This window comes from Lepisosteus oculatus, chromosome 16 (assembly GCF_040954835.1).
Source record: "Lepisosteus oculatus isolate fLepOcu1 chromosome 16, fLepOcu1.hap2, whole genome shotgun sequence".
Taxonomy (NCBI): Eukaryota; Metazoa; Chordata; class Actinopteri; order Semionotiformes; family Lepisosteidae; genus Lepisosteus; species Lepisosteus oculatus.
This window is the reverse complement of record NC_090711.1, coordinates 17,777,734-17,794,371: the sequence shown is the minus strand read 5'-3', so window position 1 is coordinate 17,794,371 and position 16,638 is coordinate 17,777,734. Positions and strand designations below refer to the sequence as shown.

Below are 16,638 nucleotides of genomic sequence, written 5' to 3'. Positions count from 1 at the left end.
AGGTTGAGCCAAACCCCATCTGCTCCATAACCTTCCACAGAAAAGAGTGGGAGACCCTATCAAAGGCCTTTTCCAAATCCAAATTTACTAACATAAGTGACAGGTCCCTTTGTCCTGTCCAAGCTATCAAATCCCTTATCAATTGTAAGGTCCAACTTATTTTTCGACCCTGAACCCCACACGTTTGCTCAATGCCAATAACAGATGGCAGCACCCTTTTTAGTCTATTAACAAGCACTTTGGCAAAGAGCTTGTAGTCCGTACACAAAAGCGTCAACGGTCTCCAATTCTTCAAATCAGTAGCCCTACCCTTCTTAAACAGCAATGTTAAAATCCCCGTCCTCATTGAAATCCCCATATGCCCCTTTTTAAAAATCTCATTCATAACCCGGAGCAGCACGTCACTCAACTCATCCCAAAACATAACATAAAATTCAGCAGGTATGCCGTCCACACCAGGCACCTTACCCTTTTTCATTTCACTCTTAACCTCATTTAATTCCTCTAAAGTAAAGGGTTCCTCTATGCTCAACCTCTCTTTCTCTGCCACTACTTGTGACACCTTTCCCAACACTTCCTGCACTGCCTCCTCCTTTATTCCCTGCTCTGTAAAAAGTTCTTGGTAAAACTCAAGTGCCACTTCCAGCATTCCATCTCTGTCTGACACCACCTGCCCTAACTGATTCTGTACCCCCTCCATCACCCTCCTTCTCTGCCTTCTCCACAAACTATTAAACTGAAACGTTGAACAAGTTTCCGAGAACTGCAATTTATCTATACGTAACTTAAATAAATATTTACGCGCCCTTTTCTCATAATATTCCCTCAATTTCCTTTTAAACGTATAAATCTCCTCTAAATCCACAGGCAAACCTTCATTACTTTTCTCATATAAACAGTTCAATCTTTCTTGCAATACTCTCCCTTCCTTCCTTTCCTCTATCTGTCTCCTCATGCAATATTCCCTTGTTTCTTTCTGAATCCACCTTTTAACTGATTCCCACCACTTTAAAATGGGAACATTACAGTACCTTGTTCTTTTCCACCTTGTCATCTTCTTCCTTATCAACTCCCTATACTCAGCATCCTCTAGAACCTCAGTGTTAAGTTTCCAGAACCCTTTTCCAAACTTAATACCAGTACCAGCAATCTCAACCATCAAAATGTCATGATCAGAGTGCCAGAAGGGAGATGTTAACACACTCCCTATCCCCAAGTCTCTGGATGCAAAAATATAGTCTAACCTTTTGGCTAAACCCATTGCATTCCTCCATGTAGGGACAGGTTTCCCCTTAAGAACTCTTACAACACAGTCTATCAAACCATATTGTGCTAACAGTTTGTGCATACACTTTACGTCCGGGCTGTCCTTATCTTTCAAATCAATATTAAAATCCCCTCCCATAACTACTTTCCTATTCGTTAAACAAAAAGGAGCCAAATTCGCATAAAAAGCAGAGCGCTGTGCCGCCACTGCAGGAGCATACACACACACAAAACGGAAATTCACTCCACTCACCACAACATCCACGCTCATTAGCCTACCGGCCACGCCCACTTCACTTCTTTCCACTACAAAGTCGTGGGACCCAAACAAGATCCCGATGCCCGTTGAATGTACTCCTCCCACGCTCCATCTGGACGTTCCTTTTACCCATTCACCTGTAAAAGACTCCACATCCCTGCTATCTTTTAAATGCACTTCTTGCAAAAAGCAAACAGTGAATTCCAAAGACTTCAAATAATCAAAAACTACTGTTCTTTTAATTCTATCCCTCAAACCCCTTACATTAAGCGTTAAAATCTTCATCATAAATAAATTGGTTTAACAATAACCCTCATTTACCCATTTTCTTGCAAGAAACGTGAACCGTACAAACACCATCTTATTCTCTTCTTCACTCGGCCCACTTATCCATAAAGCCCCCACCTTTTCTTTAGATCTCTCCACCTCTACGTTTACATTCTTGTACTCTTTTAACATTCTCTTAACACCCCCCGCTTCCGCAGGGTACACTACATTCCCATTTGACCACTTACATGCACTTATAAACTCCCTATGAACATTCAACTTAAGCTTTGCACCCTGCCTACTACTTTTTTTCTTTTCAAAACTAGCCTCAGCTGCCTCTACCTCACTCACCCAACCCTTCATCACATCTTCTAATTGGAACCTCTTTACTCGCAGCTCTTTAGCATCTTCTGCATAAACCTGAAATGTACATACTTCGCCCGACCTCACTTCCGGTCTTAAATTAATACCCATTTTCCCAAATACAGATTCGTCAAAGAACTCAGGCCACTCAATAGTCGCTGCTTTAGCGTCCCATCTGCAATACCTCCTGAAGGTCGGAGGTAAAAGCGCTTCAAACCACACTTCTTTCTCCTTCTCCGCCACCTCACCAGGTAAGTCGCTGTCTTGTGTTAACATTTGCAGGGACACATTTGACGATGACAGAGGCGATTCTGACACGCAGGCTGTCCCCTCTCCCCCCTCTTCCAAGGTAGGCATCGGGGTTACACTGTCTTCACTTAGCTCAGACGACTCCTGCCACATCTCGGAAACTTCCTCACTTCTTCCTATCTTCTTCCCCAGGTCTTCCTCCGACTCCGGATGCTTCCTCTTGACTTTACACTTCAGATGAATCTCTCCCCCCTCAGCATCCTCCATTCTGTCCTCCTCACCTCCCTCTGCTCTGTCCGCCCAACTTATTGCATCCACTGCCTTCTTCATCAACTCCAATCCCGGCAGATCTCTTGAAGTCCCGACCTCCTGATAGTCCGCAGAAGGACTTACACCCAGTATATCCTCCTGGTCCCCTTCTGCCTGAGCCTGCTCTTTATCAACCACGTCACTCACAGATACATCCATGTCGACCACATCTCCATCCATTGCTTCCTCCTGCCTGCCCTCCGTAGCACTTGAGGCTGAACGCGTCCCAACGGCACCCCGCACAACCTCTGCATAGTTCTTCTTCCTTTTATCGCAGTCTTTAAATGTGTGCCCCTCCCCTCCACACAAATTACACCTCACCTCCTCTTTGCAATCAGCCATCCAATGCCCCACTCCTCCACATTTCCTGCACACCTTTTCCCTACAATCAGCGGCGTGATGGTCAGGCTTCCTGCAGCGTCTGCACACTGAAGGCTGTCCATAATAATATAAATAGCCATTGTTCGAGCCAATCGAAAAGGTTGCTGGGGGGTGCAACAGACCATCCGGGGAATTCGCATCGAAGCGGAGCCTCACTCTGTATCGATTCTTCCCATTCCACACTCTCTTTCTATCCATCATTTTAGCCCCAAACCCCTGTATGTCAACAAACCTCTTCAGGAAATAAACAATATCTTCCTCTGGGACATACGGGTTAAACATTGTAACCGTTAAGGTTCTCAGTTCCCGGGCAAAGAGAGGTTCTATTATGTAATCCACAAAAGGCTTAGCATCCTTCCTCAAACCGACAGTGTTCCATATCTTCATTGCTAAGTCCTCGGTATACAAAGAAAGATCAAAGATCCTCTTACCAGGAAAGTCCTGCAAGCAGAAGATGTCTTCAGGCTCCAAACTCAAGGCTTTAAACAGCACCTCCTCTTCAAAAGCATCCCTTGAGACCAGCTCCGTCCTCTCGTCTCCAACCCGTTGCACAAAACGCACAGTATGCCTCGCTCTCCCCTCTCGTGTCCTCGCTGCTCCTTCCATCGTAGAAAAAAAAAAAGGCCGGAAACCTCCGCCTCTGAGAAAAAAAAACTTCCAGGAAAGTCCCTGAAGCGCGATCCCTGTCTCTCTCTCCCCCCAGCCAAGACCAAGCTGCGGACAAGCCACACACTTGATCTTAGCCAAAAGGCCGAGAAGCGATGCCCGACGCCGGCCTTGGGCGGGCGCGCGGGCGTCCGGCTGGCGCGCAGCGGCGCAGGCCGACGCCTCGGGAGCCCGGTCCGCACGCGGCTGCCGGCCGCCCGGACTCCGCTCTCCCCCTCTCTTGCCTGCCTGCTTGCTCGCCTGCCTGCCCGCCAGTCCCGGGCGGGGGCCCTGCTCTTGGATCTCCTGTCAACGGCCCGACAACGACCGCAGCCGCAGGGGGGCGCCAGCCGGCCGGCCTCCTTAGCTTAGGCCCCTCCCACCAGCAGCAGCTGTGCCGAGCGAGCTGCAAGCGAAAGCGGACCGTCGGCACCTGCGGGCAGAGGCAAGGGGCAGCGCTCTCTCGGGAGGGACGGGGACACACACACACACAGACGCGCGCGCCTGCCCGCCTGCCGGAAAAAAAGGAAGAAAAGGTGTATATACTAAGTTTTTTGGAGGGAAACCGCCCGGCTGTCGAAAGGGGCCCGCCTGCGAGGACGGGGACACACACACACACACACACACACACATACACACACACACACACACACACAAAAGCCACGCCTGCCTCCCTGGGAAAAGGCTGAAAAAACTAAGTTTTTTGGAGGGAAAACGCACGGGAGCCGAAAAGGGGGCCGGCCTGCTTGTCGAGACGCGGGAAGTGCACAGAGGGAGCACGGGACGGAGACGGGGAGGGGGAGGGGGAGAGAGAGACACACAGATGGACGAGAGACGAGACCCGAGAAGAAGGAGCTCCAGTCCACCTCCGCTTGCTTGCTTGCTTGCTTGCTTTGCTAGCTACGTCTGTCTTTTCACCGCTGAGAGAAGGTGGTGCACCGCTCCCGGAGGCGCTGCAATACCGGCCGATGCGTGGAGAGGACGGAGCAAGCTCCTGATCCAGCTCCCTGTTCCAAAAATCCGTTTAATATGTGGTCCCCCGATGGGGACGTATCAGATATTAAACTGATAAGAACAGATACTACACTTGATCTTAGCCAAAAGGCCGAGAAGCGATGCCCGACGCCGGCCTTGGGCGGGCGCGCGGGCGTCCGGCTGGCGCGCAGCGGCGCAGGCCGACGCCTCGGGAGCCCGGTCCGCACGCGGCTGCCGGCCGCCCGGACTCCGCTCTCCCCCTCTCTTGCCTGCCTGCTTGCTCGCCTGCCTGCCCGCCAGTCCCGGGCGGGGGCCCTGCTCTTGGATCTCCTGTCAACGGCCCGACAACGACCGCAGCCGCAGGGGGGCGCCAGCCGGCCGGCCTCCTTAGCTTAGGCCCCTCCCACCAGCAGCAGCTGTGCCGAGCGAGCTGCAAGCGAAAGCGGACCGTCGGCACCTGCGGGCAGAGGCAAGGGGCAGCGCTCTCTCGGGAGGGACGGGGACACACACACACACAGACGCGCGCGCCTGCCCGCCTGCCGGAAAAAAAGGAAGAAAAGGTGTATATACTAAGTTTTTTGGAGGGAAACCGCCCGGCTGTCGAAAGGGGCCCGCCTGCGAGGACGGGGACACACACACACACACACACACATACACACACACACACACACAAAAGCCACGCCTGCCTCCCTGGGAAAAGGCTGAAAAAACTAAGTTTTTTGGAGGGAAAACGCACGGGAGCCGAAAAGGGGGCCGGCCTGCTTGCCCAGAGAGTCGAGACGCGGGAAAGTGCACAGAGGGAGCACGGGAACGGAGACGGGGAGGGGGAGGGGGAGAGAGAGACACACAGATGGACGAGAGACGAGACCCGAGAAGAAGGAGCTCCAGTCCACCTCGCTTGCTTGCTTGCTTGCTTGCTTGCTAGCTACGTCTGTCTTTTCACCGCTGAGAGAAGGTGGTGCACCGCTCCCGGAGGCGCTGCAATACCGGGCCGATGCGTGGAGAGGACGGAGCAAGCTCCTGATCCAGCTCCCTGTTCCAAAAATCCGTTTAATATGTGGTCCCCCGATGGGGGACGTATCAGATATTAAACTGATAAGAACAGATACTACACTTGATCTTAGCCAAAAGGCCGAGAAGCGATGCCCGACGCCGGCCTTGGGCGGGCGCGCGGGCGTCCGGCTGGCGCGCAGCGGCGCAGGCCGACGCCTCGGGAGCCCGGTCCGCACGCGGCTGCCGGCCGCCCGGACTCCGCTCTCCCCCTCTCTTGCCTGCCTGCTTGCTCGCCTGCCTGCCCGCCAGTCCCGGGCGGGGGCCCTGCTCTTGGATCTCCTGTCAACGGCCGACAACGACCGCAGCCGCAGGGGGGCGCCAGCCGGCCGGCCTCCTTAGCTTAGGCCCCTCCCACCAGCAGCAGCTGTGCCGAGCGAGCTGCAAGCGAAAGCGGACCGTCGGCACCTGCGGGCAGAGGCAAGGGGCAGCGCTCTCTCGGGAGGACGGGGACACACACACACACAGACGCGCGCGCCTGCCCGCCTGCCGGAAAAAAAGGAAGAAAAGGTGTATATACTAAGTTTTTTGGAGGGAAACCGCCCGGCTGTCGAAAGGGGCCCGCCTGCGAGGACGGGGACACACACACACACACACACACATACACACACACACACACACACAAAAGCCACGCCTGCCTCCTGGGAAAAGGCTGAAAAAACTAAGTTTTTTGGAGGGAAACGCACGGGAGCCGAAAAGGGGGCCGGCCTGCTTGCCCAGAGAGTCGAGACGCGGGAAAGTGCACAGAGGGAGCACGGGAACGGAGACGGGGAGGGGGAGGGGGAGAGAGAGACACACAGATGGACGAGAGACGAGACCCGAGAAGAAGGAGCTCCAGTCCACCTCGCTTGCTTGCTTGCTTGCTTGCTTGCTAGCTACGTCTGTCTTTTCACCGCTGAGAGAAGGTGGTGCACCGCTCCCGGAGGCGCTGCAATACCGGGCCGATGCGTGGAGAGGACGGAGCAAGCTCCTGATCCAGCTCCCTGTTCCAAAAATCCGTTTAATATGTGGTCCCCCGATGGGGGACGTATCAGATATTAAACTGATAAGAACAGATACTACACTTGATCTTAGCCAAAAGGCCGAGAAGCGATGCCCGACGCCGGCCTTGGGCGGGCGCGCGGGCGTCCGGCTGGCGCGCAGCGGCGCAGGCCGACGCCTCGGGAGCCCGGTCCGCACGCGGCTGCCGGCCGCCCGGACTCCGCTCTCCCCCTCTCTTGCCTGCCTGCTTGCTCGCCTGCCTGCCCGCCAGTCCCGGGCGGGGGCCCTGCTCTTGGATCTCCTGTCAACGGCCCGACAACGACCGCAGCCGCAGGGGGGCGCCAGCCGGCCGGCCTCCTTAGCTTAGGCCCCTCCCACCAGCAGCAGCTGTGCCGAGCGAGCTGCAAGCGAAAGCGGACCGTCGGCACCTGCGGGCAGAGGCAAGGGGCAGCGCTCTCTCGGGAGGGACGGGGACACACACACACACAGACGCGCGCGCCTGCCCGCCTGCCGGAAAAAAAGGAAGAAAAGGTGTATATACTAAGTTTTTTGGAGGGAAACCGCCCGGCTGTCGAAAGGGGCCCGCCTGCGAGGACGGGGACACACACACACACACACACATACACACACACACACACACACACACACAAAAGCCACGCCTGCCTCCCTGGGAAAAGGCTGAAAAAACTAAGTTTTTTGGAGGGAAAACGCACGGGAGCCGAAAAGGGGGCCGGCCTGCTTGCCCAGAGAGTCGAGACGCGGGAAAGTGCACAGAGGGAGCACGGGAACGGAGACGGGGAGGGGGAGGGGGAGAGAGAGACACACAGATGGACGAGAGACGAGACCCGAGAAGAAGGAGCTCCAGTCCACCTCGCTTGCTTGCTTGCTTGCTTGCTTGCTAGCTACGTCTGTCTTTTCACCGCTGAGAGAAGGTGGTGCACCGCTCCCGGAGGCGCTGCAATACCGGGCCGATGCGTGGAGAGGACGGAGCAAGCTCCTGATCCAGCTCCCTGTTCCAAAAATCCGTTTAATATGTGGTCCCCCGATGGGGGACGTATCAGATATTAAACTGATAAGAACAGATACTACACTTGATCTTAGCCAAAAGGCCGAGAAGCGATGCCCGACGCCGGCCTTGGGCGGGCGCGCGGGCGTCCGGCTGGCGCGCAGCGGCGCAGGCCGACGCCTCGGGAGCCCGGTCCGCACGCGGCTGCCGGCCGCCCGGACTCCGCTCTCCCCCTCTCTTGCCTGCCTGCTTGCTCGCCTGCCTGCCCGCCAGTCCCGGGCGGGGGCCCTGCTCTTGGATCTCCTGTCAACGGCCCGACAACGACCGCAGCCGCAGGGGGGCGCCAGCCGGCCGGCCTCCTTAGCTTAGGCCCCTCCCACCAGCAGCAGCTGTGCCGAGCGAGCTGCAAGCGAAAGCGGACCGTCGGCACCTGCGGGCAGAGGCAAGGGGCAGCGCTCTCTCGGGAGGGACGGGGACACACACACACACAGACGCGCGCGCCTGCCCGCCTGCCGGAAAAAAAGGAAGAAAAGGTGTATATACTAAGTTTTTTGGAGGGAAACCGCCCGGCTGTCGAAAGGGGCCCGCCTGCGAGGACGGGGACACACACACACACACACACACACATACACACACACACACACACACACAAAAGCCACGCCTGCCTCCCTGGGAAAAGGCTGAAAAAACTAAGTTTTTTGGAGGGAAAACGCACGGGAGCCGAAAAGGGGGCCGGCCTGCTTGCCCAGAGAGTCGAGACGCGGGAAAGTGCACAGAGGGAGCACGGGAACGGAGACGGGGAGGGGGAGGGGGAGAGAGAGACACACAGATGGACGAGAGACGAGACCCGAGAAGAAGGAGCTCCAGTCCACCTCGCTTGCTTGCTTGCTTGCTTGCTTGCTAGCTACGTCTGTCTTTTCACCGCTGAGAGAAGGTGGTGCACCGCTCCCGGAGGCGCTGCAATACCGGGCCGATGCGTGGAGAGGACGGAGCAAGCTCCTGATCCAGCTCCCTGTTCCAAAAATCCGTTTAATATGTGGTCCCCCGATGGGGGACGTATCAGATATTAAACTGATAAGAACAGATACTACACTTGATCTTAGCCAAAAGGCCGAGAAGCGATGCCCGACGCCGGCCTTGGGCGGGCGCGCGGGCGTCCGGCTGGCGCGCAGCGGCGCAGGCCGACGCCTCGGGAGCCCGGTCCGCACGCGGCTGCCGGCCGCCCGGACTCCGCTCTCCCCCTCTCTTGCCTGCCTGCTTGCTCGCCTGCCTGCCCGCCAGTCCCGGGCGGGGGCCCTGCTCTTGGATCTCCTGTCAACGGCCCGACAACGACCGCAGCCGCAGGGGGGCGCCAGCCGGCCGGCCTCCTTAGCTTAGGCCCCTCCCACCAGCAGCAGCTGTGCCGAGCGAGCTGCAAGCGAAAGCGGACCGTCGGCACCTGCGGGCAGAGGCAAGGGGCAGCGCTCTCTCGGGAGGGACGGGGACACACACACACACAGACGCGCGCGCCTGCCCGCCTGCCGGAAAAAAAGGAAGAAAAGGTGTATATACTAAGTTTTTTGGAGGGAAACCGCCCGGCTGTCGAAAGGGGCCCGCCTGCGAGGACGGGGACACACACACACACACACACACATACACACACACACACACACACACACAAAAGCCACGCCTGCCTCCCTGGGAAAAGGCTGAAAAAACTAAGTTTTTTGGAGGGAAAACGCACGGGAGCCGAAAAGGGGGCCGGCCTGCTTGCCCAGAGAGTCGAGACGCGGGAAAGTGCACAGAGGGAGCACGGGAACGGAGACGGGGAGGGGGAGGGGGAGAGAGAGACACACAGATGGACGAGAGACGAGACCCGAGAAGAAGGAGCTCCAGTCCACCTCGCTTGCTTGCTTGCTTGCTTGCTTGCTAGCTACGTCTGTCTTTTCACCGCTGAGAGAAGGTGGTGCACCGCTCCCGGAGGCGCTGCAATACCGGGCCGATGCGTGGAGAGGACGGAGCAAGCTCCTGATCCAGCTCCCTGTTCCAAAAATCCGTTTAATATGTGGTCCCCCGATGGGGGACGTATCAGATATTAAACTGATAAGAACAGATACTACACTTGATCTTAGCCAAAAGGCCGAGAAGCGATGCCCGACGCCGGCCTTGGGCGGGCGCGCGGGCGTCCGGCTGGCGCGCAGCGGCGCAGGCCGACGCCTCGGGAGCCCGGTCCGCACGCGGCTGCCGGCCGCCCGGACTCCGCTCTCCCCCTCTCTTGCCTGCCTGCTTGCTCGCCTGCCTGCCCGCCAGTCCCGGGCGGGGGCCCTGCTCTTGGATCTCCTGTCAACGGCCCGACAACGACCGCAGCCGCAGGGGGGCGCCAGCCGGCCGGCCTCCTTAGCTTAGGCCCCTCCCACCAGCAGCAGCTGTGCCGAGCGAGCTGCAAGCGAAAGCGGACCGTCGGCACCTGCGGGCAGAGGCAAGGGGCAGCGCTCTCTCGGGAGGGACGGGGACACACACACACACAGACGCGCGCGCCTGCCCGCCTGCCGGAAAAAAAGGAAGAAAAGGTGTATATACTAAGTTTTTTGGAGGGAAACCGCCCGGCTGTCGAAAGGGGCCCGCCTGCGAGGACGGGGACACACACACACACACACACACATACACACACACACACACACACACAAAAGCCACGCCTGCCTCCCTGGGAAAAGGCTGAAAAAACTAAGTTTTTTGGAGGGAAAACGCACGGGAGCCGAAAAGGGGGCCGGCCTGCTTGCCCAGAGAGTCGAGACGCGGGAAAGTGCACAGAGGGAGCACGGGAACGGAGACGGGGAGGGGGAGGGGGAGAGAGAGACACACAGATGGACGAGAGACGAGACCCGAGAAGAAGGAGCTCCAGTCCACCTCGCTTGCTTGCTTGCTTGCTTGCTTGCTAGCTACGTCTGTCTTTTCACCGCTGAGAGAAGGTGGTGCACCGCTCCCGGAGGCGCTGCAATACCGGGCCGATGCGTGGAGAGGACGGAGCAAGCTCCTGATCCAGCTCCCTGTTCCAAAAATCCGTTTAATATGTGGTCCCCCGATGGGGGACGTATCAGATATTAAACTGATAAGAACAGATACTACACTTGATCTTAGCCAAAAGGCCGAGAAGCGATGCCCGACGCCGGCCTTGGGCGGGCGCGCGGGCGTCCGGCTGGCGCGCAGCGGCGCAGGCCGACGCCTCGGGAGCCCGGTCCGCACGCGGCTGCCGGCCGCCCGGACTCCGCTCTCCCCCTCTCTTGCCTGCCTGCTTGCTCGCCTGCCTGCCCGCCAGTCCCGGGCGGGGGCCCTGCTCTTGGATCTCCTGTCAACGGCCCGACAACGACCGCAGCCGCAGGGGGGCGCCAGCCGGCCGGCCTCCTTAGCTTAGGCCCCTCCCACCAGCAGCAGCTGTGCCGAGCGAGCTGCAAGCGAAAGCGGACCGTCGGCACCTGCGGGCAGAGGCAAGGGGCAGCGCTCTCTCGGGAGGGACGGGGACACACACACACACAGACGCGCGCGCCTGCCCGCCTGCCGGAAAAAAAGGAAGAAAAGGTGTATATACTAAGTTTTTTGGAGGGAAACCGCCCGGCTGTCGAAAGGGGCCCGCCTGCGAGGACGGGGACACACACACACACACACACACATACACACACACACACACACACACACAAAAGCCACGCCTGCCTCCCTGGGAAAAGGCTGAAAAAACTAAGTTTTTTGGAGGGAAAACGCACGGGAGCCGAAAAGGGGGCCGGCCTGCTTGCCCAGAGAGTCGAGACGCGGGAAAGTGCACAGAGGGAGCACGGGAACGGAGACGGGGAGGGGGAGGGGGAGAGAGAGACACACAGATGGACGAGAGACGAGACCCGAGAAGAAGGAGCTCCAGTCCACCTCGCTTGCTTGCTTGCTTGCTTGCTTGCTAGCTACGTCTGTCTTTTCACCGCTGAGAGAAGGTGGTGCACCGCTCCCGGAGGCGCTGCAATACCGGGCCGATGCGTGGAGAGGACGGAGCAAGCTCCTGATCCAGCTCCCTGTTCCAAAAATCCGTTTAATATGTGGTCCCCCGATGGGGGACGTATCAGATATTAAACTGATAAGAACAGATACTACACTTGATCTTAGCCAAAAGGCCGAGAAGCGATGCCCGACGCCGGCCTTGGGCGGGCGCGCGGGCGTCCGGCTGGCGCGCAGCGGCGCAGGCCGACGCCTCGGGAGCCCGGTCCGCACGCGGCTGCCGGCCGCCCGGACTCCGCTCTCCCCCTCTCTTGCCTGCCTGCTTGCTCGCCTGCCTGCCCGCCAGTCCCGGGCGGGGGCCCTGCTCTTGGATCTCCTGTCAACGGCCCGACAACGACCGCAGCCGCAGGGGGGCGCCAGCCGGCCGGCCTCCTTAGCTTAGGCCCCTCCCACCAGCAGCAGCTGTGCCGAGCGAGCTGCAAGCGAAAGCGGACCGTCGGCACCTGCGGGCAGAGGCAAGGGGCAGCGCTCTCTCGGGAGGGACGGGGACACACACACACACAGACGCGCGCGCCTGCCCGCCTGCCGGAAAAAAAGGAAGAAAAGGTGTATATACTAAGTTTTTTGGAGGGAAACCGCCCGGCTGTCGAAAGGGGCCCGCCTGCGAGGACGGGGACACACACACACACACACACACATACACACACACACACACACACACACAAAAGCCACGCCTGCCTCCCTGGGAAAAGGCTGAAAAAACTAAGTTTTTTGGAGGGAAAACGCACGGGAGCCGAAAAGGGGGCCGGCCTGCTTGCCCAGAGAGTCGAGACGCGGGAAAGTGCACAGAGGGAGCACGGGAACGGAGACGGGGAGGGGGAGGGGGAGAGAGAGACACACAGATGGACGAGAGACGAGACCCGAGAAGAAGGAGCTCCAGTCCACCTCGCTTGCTTGCTTGCTTGCTTGCTTGCTAGCTACGTCTGTCTTTTCACCGCTGAGAGAAGGTGGTGCACCGCTCCCGGAGGCGCTGCAATACCGGGCCGATGCGTGGAGAGGACGGAGCAAGCTCCTGATCCAGCTCCCTGTTCCAAAAATCCGTTTAATATGTGGTCCCCCGATGGGGGACGTATCAGATATTAAACTGATAAGAACAGATACTACACTTGATCTTAGCCAAAAGGCCGAGAAGCGATGCCCGACGCCGGCCTTGGGCGGGCGCGCGGGCGTCCGGCTGGCGCGCAGCGGCGCAGGCCGACGCCTCGGGAGCCCGGTCCGCACGCGGCTGCCGGCCGCCCGGACTCCGCTCTCCCCCTCTCTTGCCTGCCTGCTTGCTCGCCTGCCTGCCCGCCAGTCCCGGGCGGGGGCCCTGCTCTTGGATCTCCTGTCAACGGCCCGACAACGACCGCAGCCGCAGGGGGGCGCCAGCCGGCCGGCCTCCTTAGCTTAGGCCCCTCCCACCAGCAGCAGCTGTGCCGAGCGAGCTGCAAGCGAAAGCGGACCGTCGGCACCTGCGGGCAGAGGCAAGGGGCAGCGCTCTCTCGGGAGGGACGGGGACACACACACACACAGACGCGCGCGCCTGCCCGCCTGCCGGAAAAAAAGGAAGAAAAGGTGTATATACTAAGTTTTTTGGAGGGAAACCGCCCGGCTGTCGAAAGGGGCCCGCCTGCGAGGACGGGGACACACACACACACACACACACACATACACACACACACACACACACACAAAAGCCACGCCTGCCTCCCTGGGAAAAGGCTGAAAAAACTAAGTTTTTTGGAGGGAAAACGCACGGGAGCCGAAAAGGGGGCCGGCCTGCTTGCCCAGAGAGTCGAGACGCGGGAAAGTGCACAGAGGGAGCACGGGAACGGAGACGGGGAGGGGGAGGGGGAGAGAGAGACACACAGATGGACGAGAGACGAGACCCGAGAAGAAGGAGCTCCAGTCCACCTCGCTTGCTTGCTTGCTTGCTTGCTTGCTAGCTACGTCTGTCTTTTCACCGCTGAGAGAAGGTGGTGCACCGCTCCCGGAGGCGCTGCAATACCGGGCCGATGCGTGGAGAGGACGGAGCAAGCTCCTGATCCAGCTCCCTGTTCCAAAAATCCGTTTAATATGTGGTCCCCCGATGGGGGACGTATCAGATATTAAACTGATAAGAACAGATACTACACTTGATCTTAGCCAAAAGGCCGAGAAGCGATGCCCGACGCCGGCCTTGGGCGGGCGCGCGGGCGTCCGGCTGGCGCGCAGCGGCGCAGGCCGACGCCTCGGGAGCCCGGTCCGCACGCGGCTGCCGGCCGCCCGGACTCCGCTCTCCCCCTCTCTTGCCTGCCTGCTTGCTCGCCTGCCTGCCCGCCAGTCCCGGGCGGGGGCCCTGCTCTTGGATCTCCTGTCAACGGCCCGACAACGACCGCAGCCGCAGGGGGGCGCCAGCCGGCCGGCCTCCTTAGCTTAGGCCCCTCCCACCAGCAGCAGCTGTGCCGAGCGAGCTGCAAGCGAAAGCGGACCGTCGGCACCTGCGGGCAGAGGCAAGGGGCAGCGCTCTCTCGGGAGGGACGGGGACACACACACACACAGACGCGCGCGCCTGCCCGCCTGCCGGAAAAAAAGGAAGAAAAGGTGTATATACTAAGTTTTTTGGAGGGAAACCGCCCGGCTGTCGAAAGGGGCCCGCCTGCGAGGACGGGGACACACACACACACACACACACACACACATACACACACACACACACACACACAAAAGCCACGCCTGCCTCCCTGGGAAAAGGCTGAAAAAACTAAGTTTTTTGGAGGGAAAACGCACGGGAGCCGAAAAGGGGGCCGGCCTGCTTGCCCAGAGAGTCGAGACGCGGGAAAGTGCACAGAGGGAGCACGGGAACGGAGACGGGGAGGGGGAGGGGGAGAGAGAGACACACAGATGGACGAGAGACGAGACCCGAGAAGAAGGAGCTCCAGTCCACCTCGCTTGCTTGCTTGCTTGCTTGCTTGCTAGCTACGTCTGTCTTTTCACCGCTGAGAGAAGGTGGTGCACCGCTCCCGGAGGCGCTGCAATACCGGGCCGATGCGTGGAGAGGACGGAGCAAGCTCCTGATCCAGCTCCCTGTTCCAAAAATCCGTTTAATATGTGGTCCCCCGATGGGGGACGTATCAGATATTAAACTGATAAGAACAGATACTACACTTGATCTTAGCCAAAAGGCCGAGAAGCGATGCCCGACGCCGGCCTTGGGCGGGCGCGCGGGCGTCCGGCTGGCGCGCAGCGGCGCAGGCCGACGCCTCGGGAGCCCGGTCCGCACGCGGCTGCCGGCCGCCCGGACTCCGCTCTCCCCCTCTCTTGCCTGCCTGCTTGCTCGCCTGCCTGCCCGCCAGTCCCGGGCGGGGGCCCTGCTCTTGGATCTCCTGTCAACGGCCCGACAACGACCGCAGCCGCAGGGGGGCGCCAGCCGGCCGGCCTCCTTAGCTTAGGCCCCTCCCACCAGCAGCAGCTGTGCCGAGCGAGCTGCAAGCGAAAGCGGACCGTCGGCACCTGCGGGCAGAGGCAAGGGGCAGCGCTCTCTCGGGAGGGACGGGGACACACACACACACAGACGCGCGCGCCTGCCCGCCTGCCGGAAAAAAAGGAAGAAAAGGTGTATATACTAAGTTTTTTGGAGGGAAACCGCCCGGCTGTCGAAAGGGGCCCGCCTGCGAGGACGGGGACACACACACACACACACACACATACACACACACACACACACACACACACAAAAGCCACGCCTGCCTCCCTGGGAAAAGGCTGAAAAAACTAAGTTTTTTGGAGGGAAAACGCACGGGAGCCGAAAAGGGGGCCGGCCTGCTTGCCCAGAGAGTCGAGACGCGGGAAAGTGCACAGAGGGAGCACGGGAACGGAGACGGGGAGGGGGAGGGGGAGAGAGAGACACACAGATGGACGAGAGACGAGACCCGAGAAGAAGGAGCTCCAGTCCACCTCGCTTGCTTGCTTGCTTGCTTGCTTGCTAGCTACGTCTGTCTTTTCACCGCTGAGAGAAGGTGGTGCACCGCTCCCGGAGGCGCTGCAATACCGGGCCGATGCGTGGAGAGGACGGAGCAAGCTCCTGATCCAGCTCCCTGTTCCAAAAATCCGTTTAATATGTGGTCCCCCGATGGGGGACGTATCAGATATTAAACTGATAAGAACAGATACTACACTTGATCTTAGCCAAAAGGCCGAGAAGCGATGCCCGACGCCGGCCTTGGGCGGGCGCGCGGGCGTCCGGCTGGCGCGCAGCGGCGCAGGCCGACGCCTCGGGAGCCCGGTCCGCACGCGGCTGCCGGCCGCCCGGACTCCGCTCTCCCCCTCTCTTGCCTGCCTGCTTGCTCGCCTGCCTGCCCGCCAGTCCCGGGCGGGGGCCCTGCTCTTGGATCTCCTGTCAACGGCCCGACAACGACCGCAGCCGCAGGGGGGCGCCAGCCGGCCGGCCTCCTTAGCTTAGGCCCCTCCCACCAGCAGCAGCTGTGCCGAGCGAGCTGCAAGCGAAAGCGGACCGTCGGCACCTGCGGGCAGAGGCAAGGGGCAGCGCTCTCTCGGGAGGGACGGGGACACACACACACACAGACGCGCGCGCCTGCCCGCCTGCCGGAAAAAAAGGAAGAAAAGGTGTATATACTAAGTTTTTTGGAGGGAAACCGCCCGGCTGTCGAAAGGGGCCCGCCTGCGAGGACGGGGACACACACACACACACACACACATACACACACACACACACACACACACAAAAGCCACGCCTGCCTCCCTGGGAAAAGGCTGAAAAAACTAAGTTTTTTGGAGGGAAAACGCACGGGAGCCGAAAAGGGGGCCGGCCTGCTTGCCCAGAGAGTCGAGACGCGGGAAAGTGCACAGAGGGAGCACGGGAACGGAGACGGGGAGGGGGAGGGGGAGAGAG

The 16,638-nt window shown here is 59.4% G+C and overlaps 12 non-coding genes across 12 annotated transcripts; all 12 read right to left on the bottom strand.

Annotated features, from left to right (window-relative positions):
* Nucleotides 1–4,667: 4,667 nt before the first annotated feature.
* On the bottom strand, nucleotides 4,668–4,856 carry LOC138223365 (U2 spliceosomal RNA). The gene has a single exon (XR_011181813.1). It is a non-coding gene; the product is annotated as a U2 spliceosomal RNA (small nuclear RNA).
* Nucleotides 4,857–5,667: 811 nt separating this feature from the next.
* Nucleotides 5,668–5,858, bottom strand: LOC138223756 (U2 spliceosomal RNA). The gene has a single exon (XR_011182148.1). It is a non-coding gene; the product is annotated as a U2 spliceosomal RNA (small nuclear RNA).
* An 809-nt stretch (nucleotides 5,859–6,667) lies between these two features.
* Nucleotides 6,668–6,858, bottom strand: LOC138223755 (U2 spliceosomal RNA). Its single transcript, XR_011182147.1, has one exon. It is a non-coding gene; the product is annotated as a U2 spliceosomal RNA (small nuclear RNA).
* An 817-nt stretch (nucleotides 6,859–7,675) lies between these two features.
* LOC138223754 (U2 spliceosomal RNA) lies at nucleotides 7,676–7,866 on the bottom strand. Its single transcript, XR_011182146.1, has one exon. It is a non-coding gene; the product is annotated as a U2 spliceosomal RNA (small nuclear RNA).
* An 817-nt stretch (nucleotides 7,867–8,683) lies between these two features.
* Nucleotides 8,684–8,874, bottom strand: LOC138223753 (U2 spliceosomal RNA). The gene has a single exon (XR_011182145.1). It is a non-coding gene; the product is annotated as a U2 spliceosomal RNA (small nuclear RNA).
* Nucleotides 8,875–9,691: 817 nt separating this feature from the next.
* On the bottom strand, nucleotides 9,692–9,882 carry LOC138223752 (U2 spliceosomal RNA). The gene has a single exon (XR_011182144.1). It is a non-coding gene; the product is annotated as a U2 spliceosomal RNA (small nuclear RNA).
* Nucleotides 9,883–10,697: 815 nt separating this feature from the next.
* On the bottom strand, nucleotides 10,698–10,888 carry LOC138223751 (U2 spliceosomal RNA). The gene has a single exon (XR_011182143.1). It is a non-coding gene; the product is annotated as a U2 spliceosomal RNA (small nuclear RNA).
* An 817-nt stretch (nucleotides 10,889–11,705) lies between these two features.
* Nucleotides 11,706–11,896, bottom strand: LOC138223750 (U2 spliceosomal RNA). Its single transcript, XR_011182142.1, has one exon. It is a non-coding gene; the product is annotated as a U2 spliceosomal RNA (small nuclear RNA).
* Nucleotides 11,897–12,713: 817 nt separating this feature from the next.
* On the bottom strand, nucleotides 12,714–12,904 carry LOC138223749 (U2 spliceosomal RNA). Its single transcript, XR_011182141.1, has one exon. It is a non-coding gene; the product is annotated as a U2 spliceosomal RNA (small nuclear RNA).
* An 817-nt stretch (nucleotides 12,905–13,721) lies between these two features.
* Nucleotides 13,722–13,912, bottom strand: LOC138223748 (U2 spliceosomal RNA). Its single transcript, XR_011182140.1, has one exon. It is a non-coding gene; the product is annotated as a U2 spliceosomal RNA (small nuclear RNA).
* An 821-nt stretch (nucleotides 13,913–14,733) lies between these two features.
* On the bottom strand, nucleotides 14,734–14,924 carry LOC138223747 (U2 spliceosomal RNA). Its single transcript, XR_011182139.1, has one exon. It is a non-coding gene; the product is annotated as a U2 spliceosomal RNA (small nuclear RNA).
* An 819-nt stretch (nucleotides 14,925–15,743) lies between these two features.
* Nucleotides 15,744–15,934, bottom strand: LOC138223746 (U2 spliceosomal RNA). Its single transcript, XR_011182138.1, has one exon. It is a non-coding gene; the product is annotated as a U2 spliceosomal RNA (small nuclear RNA).
* Between the last annotated feature and the right edge of the window lie 704 nt (nucleotides 15,935–16,638).